Below are 14,108 nucleotides of genomic sequence, written 5' to 3' on the forward strand. Positions count from 1 at the left end.
CTTGAAGAAAATATGCAAACTGTTAGACACGTAATGAGTGATTTCCAAACTCTAAAGGTAAAATAAATGCACTACTGTGGTGTTGTTAGAATACCTTTTTTGTGGCTATATGAATCCTTAATCTTTAAATGTGTACTTTACAAACAGTGTTTACAAGGAGCTTCTCTGGTTTGTTATCCCAGCTCCTCCCTTGGTGAGAGCTTCATTCTGCATTTGTTTAACTCATATGCTTTGCTTTTGGCATATGCTTGCTTTTTGCACTAGTAGAATTTTAACTTACCTCATTATTATGTTTGTAATCATTTGTGTAGCTTCCATAATATGTCTGATATAGGCTAAAGAAGTACTTAACCAAAGTTAAAGTAAATGGTAAGCAATTTTGCACATATTAAATGCTAGGGTTTGTTGTGTATATGTGTGCGTTTAGTTATAAAAAGAATAAGAATGGAAAGTTATAGTAAGTATGTGTTTCAAGCCCAATCATTTTAATGATCTATTTGCTTTATTAGGAAAAGGTCTGGCTTTTAACCCTTTATTCTCTGCATTAATTAACAATTTGCATCTTGAAGCACTTCTCTTAATGACAAGGAATAAGTTGACTTTAAGCGAAGAATAGAATATTTGTTTGAGTGTGTACATTTATACCTACTTAGTATTTTGTTTAGTTTACTTTGTTTAAATATCTCTTCTTTTCTAGACTAGGAGGTGAATATGAACCTGTGGTTCTAAAATATGTCTTATTTTCTAGAGAGAAAGGCAGTCTTTCTATACCAAGGGACTTGTTAAAATAACAAATGTTTTTACTTTGAGAATCAGCCCAGTTTCTTACCATTTTTTCACATTTGTACATTAAGTAGTAATCACATTTATCTCTTTGATAAATGATTGGTGACTGAAAGAAGCCATTAGGAAATCTCTGTGGCTTTGACATTAATAGTTAATAAGGGATCATTGAACTATGTGTTTATGAATAGAATGGATTGGGATAAATAACAAGAGAAGTGCATTTAGCTTCTTATGATTTGCACATTTTCTAAGTGAAGATCCCTTTGTGTAGCAGTGGGTTATAACATGCAGGTATCTTTCATAAGAGGATTTACCCTGAGTTAAATTACTTTCTTTACTTCTCCCAGCTGGATAAGCAATTCAGGTGTACAAGTCTTTGTGCCATAGTCCTCTTCCTGGACTCTGCAGATTTGGCTCACATAGGTAGTAAAAAGATTTTGCTGTTGCATGCTCTTAGAATTATGTTTTCTAAAATATTGTATTGGCTTCATTTTAGCTTAGTAAACTGTTTGGCAACTTAACTAGAAATAGGGTATTATAAACTCACTTTTATCTGCATTAAAAAAAAAAACCAAATAATCCAATTGCATGTATGAGGGCCCCCTGCCCTATAACCCAACTGCATAAATATAATCATCTGTAAGAAGGTGAAACTGTTGACCCATTATTTCAAAGACTTGTAGACTAGCAAAGATTTGTTCCAGTTAGATATATGGTCTACTATAACTGGAGATATTTTTATTTTTAAAAATTGCAGCACTTGTAGCATAAAAATAACTTGTGACATTGGATATGAAGAGATTATTAGTATTTAAAATTACTGTAGTCATCTGATCATAAATGAAGTAGGTTACAAAATAGACTTGGTCCTTGACCATTTAAGGTATAAACTGACAGTTATGTTTTCCAAGACTAATTTTAGGCAGTTTTATGTATTGTGTACCAATGACATGTAAAATAAAGCACCTTTTCTACTATAAGCAATTACAGGTGTTATTTATTTTGAACTACATGGAAGAAAAATTAGTGATGGCAGAGTAAATCTGTAGAAATGCTGATGTTGTATCATTCACTTAAAATGATATAGGCAGGCTCATAAAGAATGAACTGTGTCTAAAAACTTGTTTATTTAGTGGATTGTGTTTGAGAGTCATTTTCTGATAGAAATGTAAAGCCTATCTAACCTTTATTGTAACTAAACTAGTATGCTTGAAAGTAAAAGGCAGATGGCTCCAAGAAACAGACTAAACTTGTTGTCACCTTTTTTTGGTCTTTTTTACTCTTAATTTTTTTTTTCTTTATGCTTTTCATTTTAATTCGTAGCAGCTGGTCTTCTGTGCTGCTACTCCATCCAAATGGCTCTGGCAGAGGTCAGGGGTAACATCTCATTTCCCAAATCCATTGAATTCTTTCATTGTACTTAATCTTGTCATTTGAAACTTTAACCACTCCCTTGACACTTTCACATTTTTTTAGTTTCCTTAGTTTCCTTCGGACTGTCCTCTCTGTCTTTTTATGCACCTCCTTCTGTCTGCAGTCCCCTTTTCCACTCCCACCTGTCTCCATTCATATTTTCAAGATTTAGGTAAAGGTCTCCAACCTGCTGAAGCCTTTCCTGACATACTTCATTTCTAGGTAGATTTGACCCCTTTTTCTTATGCCTCCACTGTCCTTTGTTCAATCTTCTGTCATAGCAGCCTAAAAACTCTTGCGCCCTTACTCGTTAGCGTTGTTATTCCTCTCCCTCTGCCAGATGGTCAGAGACTGGGTCTTTATCTCTCTTGTATATCAGCCATTTAGCTGCTACTTAAATATTTTAACAAATGATTAAAGAAAATTGCACCTTTACATCTCTCTCCATACTCTCACTCCCCTTCTCAAATTGGGTCAAAGTGAGAGGGAGGCTTTGAAAGGGAAAGAGATTTTAGCAGATTTAATAAGCCTCTGGAGGAAATACAAGCTCCACCTTTGTCTTACCCTACCCTGCTGTTACTTAGGTTCCTAAGAGAAGTTCTGGGATAAGTAAGACATATGTCACATATTTATTAGGCTAAAAGGGATTAAATATGGGTGTGTATAGATCTCAAGAGGAATTCTTTGATCTAAAAAGATCTGAGAATTTAGTGAGACTGGTGGGCATTGCTGGATAATGATTTTTAACATTGGATGATCAGGAAAATGAGCTAAAAATATTTCCAAAGTCAGTCTCTCTGATTTCCATATAGGAAAGCCATGGACAATTGTCTAACTTTAGAAGAAGCTACCTACATATTTAATATGTAAGCACAGGGAGCTGCTGGAGGACACAGAGCACAGCATTAGAACCTCACTGGAGTCTGTCAGGTCACTGTTGTCACCTCTAAGCTTACAGGACAAAGGATTCTTACACTACTGGAAAACAAGATGACATTGGCACACCTTCTTTCCAAGTTTCCCAGTTATAGTTGGGAGTCCTTATACTTATATATTTCTGTAACTCAGAAAAAGACTTCTTAAAAATCATACCTGGAAAAACATGAACTACAGCATTCTGGGGAGAAAGTTAATTCTATAAACCGAATGATGAAGGAAAAAGCTATACCAGCCTCCTTATTCAAAATAGATCTCTATATCTTCTATTTCTATAACTATATAAGGTAGCATCTAATGTTTGTTTTTGAGCATAGAGTAACTCTGTCCGCTAGTAAGTCATGGTCCAAGAAATGTCCACCTCTGACCAAGAGGATTATCCATTCCTCCTCTGAAAAGATAGACTGGAAGTTCCCTACGAGCTTGAGAAAAGCTCCCTCCCTATTTCTCTGTTTCTTATTGGAGAAGGAGGACAAAGCTACAGGTATAATAATTATATCCGATTTAACAAAGTTGTGGGTGTGCCACTTAAGGCGGCGTAGCATGTAAGAGGGGGGCCGGGCTCTGGAGGTCCAGCCAACTGCTTGATCCAAAATCATCCTGCTGCCAGTTGCAGTTTAGCACTTCCTGGTGGCATTGTCCATTCCAGCTTACATATGGGTAAGATTTTGGGTCTTTTGTAACAAGCAGCCTAGGATTTTTTAAATAGCACAACGATGTCTGGAATTTTCTGAGTGTTTGGAACCTAGTTGAAGAGATTGGACCTGAACGATACACTGTCTGCTCTCCATTTCCTGAAAATGTATTGCCAGCCATTTGCTGCCGGGCCTAGTCTGCCTCTTGCACCACCTCCCTAACCCAAGATAATAACTTTAGCCTGCCTTGTTGGGTACGAGGGATGGAGCCAATGTTTCAAGATCTTTTTTTTCAAATTTCTAAATTGTATACCAAAATGTATAGCTAATCCCCTGAATCAGGTGAAAATGTACCTTAACTGTGCCTTGTTTAATTTGTAAAATGGCACTGCTGGTGATGACCCTGGCAAAGATATGATTGCAAAATTGTTAGGACACTTGTGACCAACCTGGGCACATGTTATTGACCAATGTGGAGAAACAGTCAATAGCCACCATGCACTTTCTGTATTTTTGGGTTGCTTTACACGTAAATGCACTATTAGGAGAATGTGCCAAAGGGAATTTGTACTTTTGAAAGTCAACAGAATTCAGTAAAGAGGCAGTGTCTCAGTTTATTTTGTGATTTGTATCACCTATCATTTCATTCTCCGCTTTATACAAATAATTATATACCCAATGAACAACGTGACCAACTAACCAGAATCATGCCAGTGGCTGAACCAACTTGGCAGAGCAGTGCTATAACACTGCCATCTCGTTAGATCCTAACTCTCTGGGAACCTAGTTAACTTCTGTGAAGAATAGGCCATATTCATTCCTTTTTCCATATTATTATGTACTTCTTCCCCACCAGTTACAATAATTGCCTGATATGCAGTGCAGAACAGTGGCTGAAATCGGATGTTCCCTCTCTTTGTTGATGAAGTTATATCACGTAACCTTATATCCTTTTTCTTTTACAATGTTTGTTGAGAATAAATAAAATGATCCCACATGTACTCACTCTTCAGCTTAAGAACTAGAATACCCTCAGATGTGTAGAATTACCCCACTCTGTCTTCTCTCCCCACATACCACATGAGGTAAACATTATTCTGGATTTTTTGGTAAAATTCCCAAGTTTTTATTTATGGCCCTGCCATCTATATTATGTATCCCTAATAATATAGTATTTAGATTTACCTGTTTTTGAACTTTTATGTAAATGGTATCATGCTGTATGTATTCTTCTGTGACTTTTTTCTGACACTGTTTTTGAGATTCTTATCCATGTTTATGCATGTAAGTGTATTTCATCTGTTTTTCACTACTGTATAGTATTCCATTGTATGACTATACCACAATTTATCTATTCCTCTGTTCATGGAGATGTGGATTGTTTTCAGTTTTTGGCTATTCTGAGTGATGCTGCTAGTGAGCATTCTGCCAGTTACAATGTAAGCTCCGTGTGGGCAGGGATTTTGTCTTTTTTGTCTGATTCTGTCTAACACATTCACAATGTCTAGAACAATGCTGGCACATGGTAGATGCTTAATAAATATTTGAGGAATGAGTGAATTCTTGTACATGTCTCCTGGTGCACATGTGCAAGAGTTCTCTAGGGCAGTGGTTTTCAAAGTATGGTCGAGGGACTCTTGAGGTCCCTGAGACCCCTTCAGGGGAGTCCGTGAGGGCAAAAGCATTTTCATAAGAATACTAAGACATTATTTGTCCTCTTCACTCTCATTTTTCACTTCTAAATGTTTTCCAGCTATATGATGACATCATCACTCTGACAGCTTATCAAGTGTGTACCTATATATTTTTGTTTTGAAAACGCCTGTTTTAATTTCTAATATGGTAAATTTTGATAACTATAACCCACATGAACAACAGCTCTTTGAGGTCCTCAATAATTTTTAAGGATGTAAGGAGGTTCTGGACCAAAAATTTGAGAACTGATGCTCCAAGAAGCAGGTTTTACTTAGTCATACTGAACTGTTTTCTACAGCATTTGTACCAGTTAAGCTTCCACTGGCAGTGGTTGAGTGTCATTGCAAACACTTAACATCTTAGCAAACACTTAATCTTGACTATCTTTTATATTTGCCAATTGGATGGCAGTTGTATAGTATCTTACTGTGGGTTTAATTTGCATTTCCCTGATTACTAATGAAATGGAGTGTTTTTTCGTACATGAATGTGTTTCCTCTTCTGTGAAATACCTATTCATGTCTTTTTTGCCCATTTTTCTATTTGGGTGTGTGTCTTTTTTTCATTGATTCATATGATTTCTTTATATATTCTGGATGCCAGTCCTTTGTCAGTTAAACATGTTGTATGTATTTTCTCCCAGTTTGTGTATTATCTTTTGTGATTGTATTGAATTTATTAATTAGCTTGGAGAAAATTGATATCTTTTCAATGAGTCTTCCCATCCAAAAACATTGTGTATTTCTCCATTTGGTTTTCTTTTAATATCTGTCAATAAACTTTAACAATTTTTCTCCATAAAGGCCTTCATGTCTTATATTAGTTTTCTTTCTGGGAGTTTTATATATTTTTTAATGCTGTGGTAAATTTCTTAAAATTACACTTTATATTCTAAGTGGATGTTGCTGATTATAGATATATTGTTGCTATGTGTTGATTTTGGATCCAGCAACCATGCTAAATTTTTATTAGTTCTAATAATGTATCTAGATGTCTTTCTGAGTTTTTTATATAATCGCATCATCTGAAATGGTGGCAGTTTTCTTCCTTTCTGGTTGTTCTACCTTTTAAAAAATTTCTTCTTACATTTCTGTACTTGCTAGGACCTGTAGTACAACGTTGAAAAGGACTGATAGTGAACGTCCTTGTCTCAGCCCCAATTTAAAGGGAGTGCTTTCGACATTTCAGTTGAGTATTTTTTTTTCCCACAATTGACCTTCATCACGTTAAGGAGATTCTCTCCTATTTCTAGTTTGCTAATAGTTTTATATGAATGAATGTTGAATTTTACTGAATGCTTTTTTCTCATCTATTTAAATGGTTAAATTGTTTTTTCTTTTAATGTTAATGTATTAAATTATGATAGTTGATGTTTTAATATTGAACCAATCTTTAATTCCTAGAATAAACCCAGTTTGATCATGGTGTCTGTGTTTTAATACATTGCTGGACTCAATTTGTGAATATTTTCTTTAGGATTTTTGCCTCTACGTTCATGAGTGAAATCAGCTTATAGTTCTCCTATTATGTCCTGTCATTGTCTGGTTTTGGTATCAAGGTTATACTAGTCTTATTAAATGAGTTTTTCAACTGTCCGGAAGAGTTTAAGATTGGAACTAGTCTTTAAAGCCATGTATGTGGTCATTAAGAGAAGATTTTAAACTATTGATTCATTTCTTTGAGTGTTTTAGCATCATTAGGATTTATTATTCTCAAGTCAGTTTAGTTAAATTTAATAAATTCTTCTAGGGATTTCTCCATTTCATCTTAGTTTAACTTTTCGATATTGTTATCCTTATTAGCTTTATATTGTTTTAGTTTCCACAGCATATGTAGTTATGACTCTTTTTCATTCCTATTAGTTCATTTGTGCCTTCTCATTTTTTTTCATCATTAATCCTTCCAGAGGTCTGACTTTTTAACCCATTAGTCATTTTCAAAGTGTATTTCCAAATGCTAGGGGTGGGTTATAGTTGTCTTAATCTTTATTTCTTATGTCATTTTTCCAGAGAATATGAGCTATAAGATTTTCTGAAATTTGAGACTATATGATTTATCTTGTGGTCAGTTTTTATACATGCCCCATGTTTACTTGATAAGAGTGTATATTCCTCGGTTGTTGAGTGTAGTGTCCATTAGATCAAACTTGTTAGTTGTGCTGTGCAGATCTTCTCCTTACTGATTTACCTTATACTTAATTTCTTATTTACTGAAGAATCTCAAGATCTCATTATGATAAGTAGATTTCTCAATTTCTCTTTAAGTTGTGTTTGCTTTCTTTTTTCTTTGCTTTCTTTTTCTTTGGGCTTTATTATTAGATGCATACCAATTTAGAATTTTTCTGTCTCCCTGGTGAACATTGAATTTTTTATAATTATGTAGTGACTCTCTGTGAATGCTGTTGCTTTCATCTTTTTGTTGTCCTTACTTACTATAGCAATGTTTTGGTTAGTGTTTATCTGAATATCTTAGATCTTTCTTTGGCCTCACATTTTGATACACACTTAAAAGATACGGCCACAGAAAACGTACGGATGGTTTGGTACATCTATTATGATTACAAGTATAATTTGGATTTATTTCTATGATTTCTATTTTTATGATTTCTCATCATATCATCTTTTTAAATTTTTGTCCACTCCTCCCTTTCATTTTTCATTTTCTTATTCTTTTTTCCCTTCCTCTATTTGTTGTGGTTTTTTTCAATTATTATATTTTTTTCTTACGAGTTCTATTTGGTTTATAAATGTACTTTTCTCCTGTGTAATCTTTTGCTCCTTATTCATATTTTCCATGCTTCTATTCCTTTATACATCAGTAATTTTTCTTGTGTTGATACCAGTATTCTTTGTGGGTGAGTCTACTGTTGTATAAATTGTGTTGTTTTTCATTTACGGTGCCATTTCCCCTTGTTTTGTGATATCTGAAACTTATTTTCCTTGGGAAAAAAGGAGTTACTTGAAGTATGGACTGAAATTGAGATCCTTAAGATAATTTGTTTGTTCTGCCAAACACCCAGGGGCCACTAACCTGAGACCACTTTAAATTATGAGCTTGAAGTTTCTCTGATTTCAGACCACAAACCTTCAGGGCTCACCAGTGATTATGAATTCAAGGGTGGTGGTGATTTATCCCCCTCCACCCAGAACCAAAATTGAACCAGGCAAGGTTCCTTGCTGCCCACTTCTCGGTGGTGGCCCAGCTAGACTCCAGCCTAAGTGAGCCTCAGGCTTTATGTCCAGTTCCCCGCTACTGGTAGCTCCTGGTCTCCAGAGTTTAACAGAACTCTCATAGCAAAAGCAGGCTTTGGTGCTGGCTTACCTCACAGGTGTCCTGTTTCCATTTCATTTTTGGCGTTTTGCAGATGCCTTATACTTTCCTGTCAACTCAGTGATACATTTAAAAAGATACTTATTTAATACAACTTTACATTGTTTCTTACATTTTGTTCAGCATTTGGTTTTTTAAAACAGGAGTTACTGAAGGTATCTAGACTGCCTTACTCTCAGAAATGAAGTCTAAATTAAAATTCGTTTTACTTTGCCCTGATGTGAGTAGGAAACATAATAGTTTGTAGTCTGTACAGAATTGTAGGATGCCTCATTCTTTCCTTTGTACTGTCCTGCAAGACAGCACTTTTATGGTATGGGCACTGCTACTTGCAAGGTTGGAAATGTATAGAAAACCATTTTTTTAGTTACACTCTTCCTCCACAGTAAGGAATGGCTCTGCCATTTCCTTAAATGGCTATTAGCCCAAATATTACTTGTGTTCTTTGACTAGTGATTGCTTTGGTCTGAAAAAAAGGATTTGAATTTGGTTTCTTGTAAACCTAATGTTGGGCATTATATATGCATGAATGGGCCTTCTTGGCATACCTGTCCTAGCTGAAAGGCACTGTCTGCTATGACTTGTCTTTGCCTAGCAACTTGTTTTCAACCTATTACCCAGTGTTTAAGGTTCAGAACTATCTTTCCTTCAGATGTACTCTGAAACTGAGCCCTGGAAAAGAGGTGCAAAAGTAAGACACAAAACCGTTACTGTTTGTACTTAGAGGACAATCAAGGAAGACCTAAATTATGCCTTTTTAAAAGAGGCAAAAATTTATGCTGTTGTGTCAGAAGTTTTTAATCTTATGTATTTTTGTGGAAGATGGAGGAATTACCTATCAACTTCTAACTTCCACCCCTAAAAGGCATACATGGCCATTAGGCCTCTACAGACAAAGCCAGCACATATTTTACTGACTTTATTTGGCACGCTCAGTGGCACTAAACTTGGCAAAGGAGTTCTTACAATACATTGCCTTGCACAGGTATCTATTTAATATGCAGTGCAAAAGGAAATTGTCTCTGGAGTAAGGTCAGGGAAAGCTGTAACTGTATTTCTAGGCAAGCTTGTATCTCAAAATGTGATGCCCAGAAGCCAGAGATATGAATCCATCCCAATGCCATCTGTGGCCCATGGTTTGAAAGGATTCTGCCTTATGGTTTTAAAATCCTTAAAATCAGGTATAAAAAGCAGCATAGTCTTGAAAGAAATATCCATGGGGCAATAGCAGCCAGCATATCAGCTATTACAAACCGATTTTGGGTGGTGCTATTTTCCGTATTTGATGATTAGTACAAAGTTTTTACAAAAGTTTTAAAGGCTTTCCTGATGAAGTTTAAGCTGAGACCTGAAGGATGAGTTGGCCTTATCCAGGCAGAAGGAAGTAAGTATATGTGTTTAAAGCCATGGCAGGGGGCTGGGAAGAAACAAAGACCACGGCACAAGGAGCCAAGGGACCCGGGTGGCTGGAGCAGAACGAGCAGGAGGAAGCTAAACTTGGTGAAATTAAGCAAAGTAATTTCCAGCTCTAAAAGAAACTGTAAATTAAAACTGAATAGTTTTTAGACAGTATAGTACAACTCTTTGAAAACAAAGTTAGTAGGGTTCTATTTTTTACTCATGAGCACACTATATGACAATGTGAGTTTAATGTCAATATATATATAATTACATAAACTAATAAAGTGTCTAATTCAGGGATACCAAAAATATACATTTAAAATAGACTGGCTTTGGGAATTCCCTGGCAGTCCAGTGGTTAGAACTCGGCGCTCTCACTGCCAGGGGCCCAGGTTCAATCCCTGGTTGGGGAACTAAGATCCCACAAGCCACATGGCGTGGCCAAAAAAATAATAAATTAAAAAAATTTTTTTTAATAAAATAGACTAGCTTTCAGTATAGCTCTCATCCAGTATCACTTATTTTTTTTTGCTTTTATTTTTTTTTAATTTTTTTACATCTTTATTGGAGTATAATTGCTTTACAATGGTGTGTTAGTTTCTGCTTTATAACAAGGTGAATCAGTTATACATATACATATGTTCCCATATCTCTTCCCTCTTGCATCTCCCTCCCTCCCACCCTCCCTATCCCACCCCTCTAGGTGGTCACAAAGCACGGAGCTGATCTCCCTGTGCTATGCGGCTGCTTCCCATTAGCTATCTATTTTACGTTTGGTAATGTATATATGTCCATGCCACTCTCTCACTCTGTCACAGCTTACCCTTCCCCCTCCCCATATCCTCAAGTCCATTCTCTAGTAGGTCTGCGTCTTTATTCCCGTCTTACCCCTAGGTTCTTCATGACATTTTTTTTTCTTAGATTCCATATATATGTGTTAGCATACAGTATTTGTTTTTCTCTTTCTGACTTACTTCACTCTGTATGACAGACTCTAGGTCCATCCACCTCACTACAAATAACTCAATTTTGTTTCTTTTTATGGCTGAGTAATATTCCATTGTATATATGTACCACATCTTCTTTATCCATTCATCCGATGATGGACACTTAGGTTGCTCCCATCTCCTAGCTATTGTAAATAGAGCTGCAATGAATATTTTGGTACATGACTCTTTTTTTTTTTTTTTTTTTTTTTTTTTTTTTTTTTGCGGTACGCGGGCCTCTCACTGCTGAGGCCTCTCCCGTTGCGGAGCACAGGCTCCGGACGCGCAGGCCCAGCGGCCATGGCTCACGGGACCAGCCGCTCCGCGGCATGTGGGATCCCCCCAGACCGGGGCACGAACCCGCGTCCCCTGCATCGGCAGGCGGACTCTGAACCACTGCGCCACCAGGGAAGCCCCCATGACTCTTTTTGAATTATGGTTTTCTCAGGGTGTATGCCCAGTAGTGGGATTGCTGGGTCATATGGTAGTTCTATTTGTAGTTTTTTAAGGAACCTCCGTACTGTTCTCCATAGTGGCTGTAACAATTCACATTTCCACCAGCAGTGCAAGAGTGTTCCCTTTTCTCCACACCCTCTCCAGCATTTATTGTTTCTAGATTTTTTGATGATGGCCATTCTGACCGATGTGAGATGATATCTCATTGTAGTTTTGATTTCCATTTCTCTAATGATTAATGATGTTGAGCATTTTTTTATGTGTTTGTTGGCAAACTGTATATCTTCTTTGGAGAAATGTCTATTTAGGTCTTCTGCCTCAGAAGTGTATTTTATTACATAAAGCAAGAAATATTGTCATATTTTGGACTGCTGATAAAATAAGTTTCCCTAAGAGAAAATATATTTTCCAAAAATCTTGCACTGCAAATTTCATTCTTGGTAAATGGTAGAAACTTTTTTTTTTTTTCATTTTTCAGGCCTAATTGATACGCAAGAAGGCATGTTTTTGAAGAAAGGAAAATACTGCATAGATAGTCTACTATAAGAGGAAAATATATACAAATAGCTTAAAACATCATCATACCCAAGCATATGACACTAGGAAGGTAGCATTTAAAAAAATTTTCTCTGGATTAAAGCATCTCTGTTTATAATGAGGTAGTGAGGGGATAGATAGAAGCTAACTTAAGTCCCTTCTTCTATGACTTAATCACTGAAGCCCATTTCTCTCTTAGATACTCATAAAGCAACACATACAAAATTTTTTTAAAAACTAACTTTTAGGTTATTGTAGGAGCTTATATACTTAAGAAGTTCCAGGGGGGAAGAAAACATGACATTCTGTTACATGCAACACAGCCAGGTAAGAAGGCAGCACTACTTCTCACATGCCTAAAAGGGGATTATGGACCTGACACGTGCAAATTGCCAATGTTCTTTCAGAGTATGAAGCCCGTATAATCCAAAATTGACCTAATTTTACCTACTCTAAAGTTTTAGTACTAATAGCGAATTATTAAATTTAGAATTTCATTTTGGTATATACTGATACACATTTTAAAGTTGTCTAATTTTTTTATCTTGATTCTTAAACATAGCTCAATCTTTAAACTTTAGAGAAAGAACCTGATAACCAAAGATCAAGTGCTCTTATCAGTTATATAATGACATACTGCCTGGATCAAATGGAAGATATTTCAAAAATACAATTATATACGTATCAGAAGCCTTAAAATTTTGCATATCTGTTAAACCAACAATTCTACTAATAGAATTTATTTGAAGAAAACAGTCATAGATGTACACAAGATTCAATGAAGTGTTGTTTATAACTGTGAAAAGATGTATATAGTCAAAATGTCCAATAGAAGATTAAATAAATTATGTTTCAGCCATACAACAGAATAATAAAGAAATAAAAGTAGAAGACTATGTAATGACCTGGGAAAGATGTTCACAATATATTAAGTGAAAAAAGCATGTTACAAAACAGTATGCAAGTATGAGCCCATTTTTATAAAAATATACATATTTAGCAAAGTAAAAGGACAAATCATATTTACGAAAATATTAACATTGGTTGTTTTTAACATAGTAGGATGATGGTTGGTTTTGCTTAACCACCCTTTTTTGCCCATTTGAATTTTCTGTAATGAAGATTATTTTTTAAATGGGAAGGTAGTGAGGGAGTTATTAACTTCAGATTATCCCAGTTGTGCCCGCAAAAGCTCCTTCTGGCGAAGTAAATGTTTCTGTCCAGCCTGTATCTAAGAAATGCTTCTCCCTTATAAATTTGAGTGTCCTTCCAAGATGACATTCACTCAAAGTGCCTTTCAGGCAAAGCAATTGTTGATTAAAAAAAAAAAAAAAAGACTCAATTATCACCAAAAAGAATAGGTGAGAAAATACAAATCCTCACTTTAAAAAAGGAACAACCCAAGTACAATACTAGTAAATTATACAAAGTTACATTATCTAAATTTAGTTTATTGCAAAGATCAAGACAGCACACTAGAAGCCAGCGGTTTCTCTTTCGCACCATTCACAGCACTAATTCTGTTCTTCACTTCATTCACTCACCCATGCAAAAAAGCTCTGTATACACACAATGATGTCTGACATTTCTTGGTTCCCATAGCATAATAGGAAACTTGACATTTCAATTAAAAAGGTAGAATGAGGACATTTACCATCAGGCTATGAAATTCCTCTTCTGGAAGAGGATACTATATAGTATTTGAAGATATGCCTTTGGAAAAATCATATACAAAATGAAAGGGGCACCATTTCAAGAGCACTAGGACTACATTAAACTTAAATGAATTCCAACACTCATAATAATGTAACTCAAAAACAAATCTAGTCTTAACAAAAGCTCCAATAAACTAAAACTATCTTAACAGGCACAATGAACAGTGTAAACACTGTTAACGGGCACCAACTTGAATAGGGCCGACAATATTTGCTTC

Source organism: Hyperoodon ampullatus (genome assembly GCF_949752795.1).
Source record: "Hyperoodon ampullatus genome assembly, chromosome: 11".
NCBI classification, from domain to species: Eukaryota; Metazoa; Chordata; class Mammalia; order Artiodactyla; family Ziphiidae; genus Hyperoodon; species Hyperoodon ampullatus.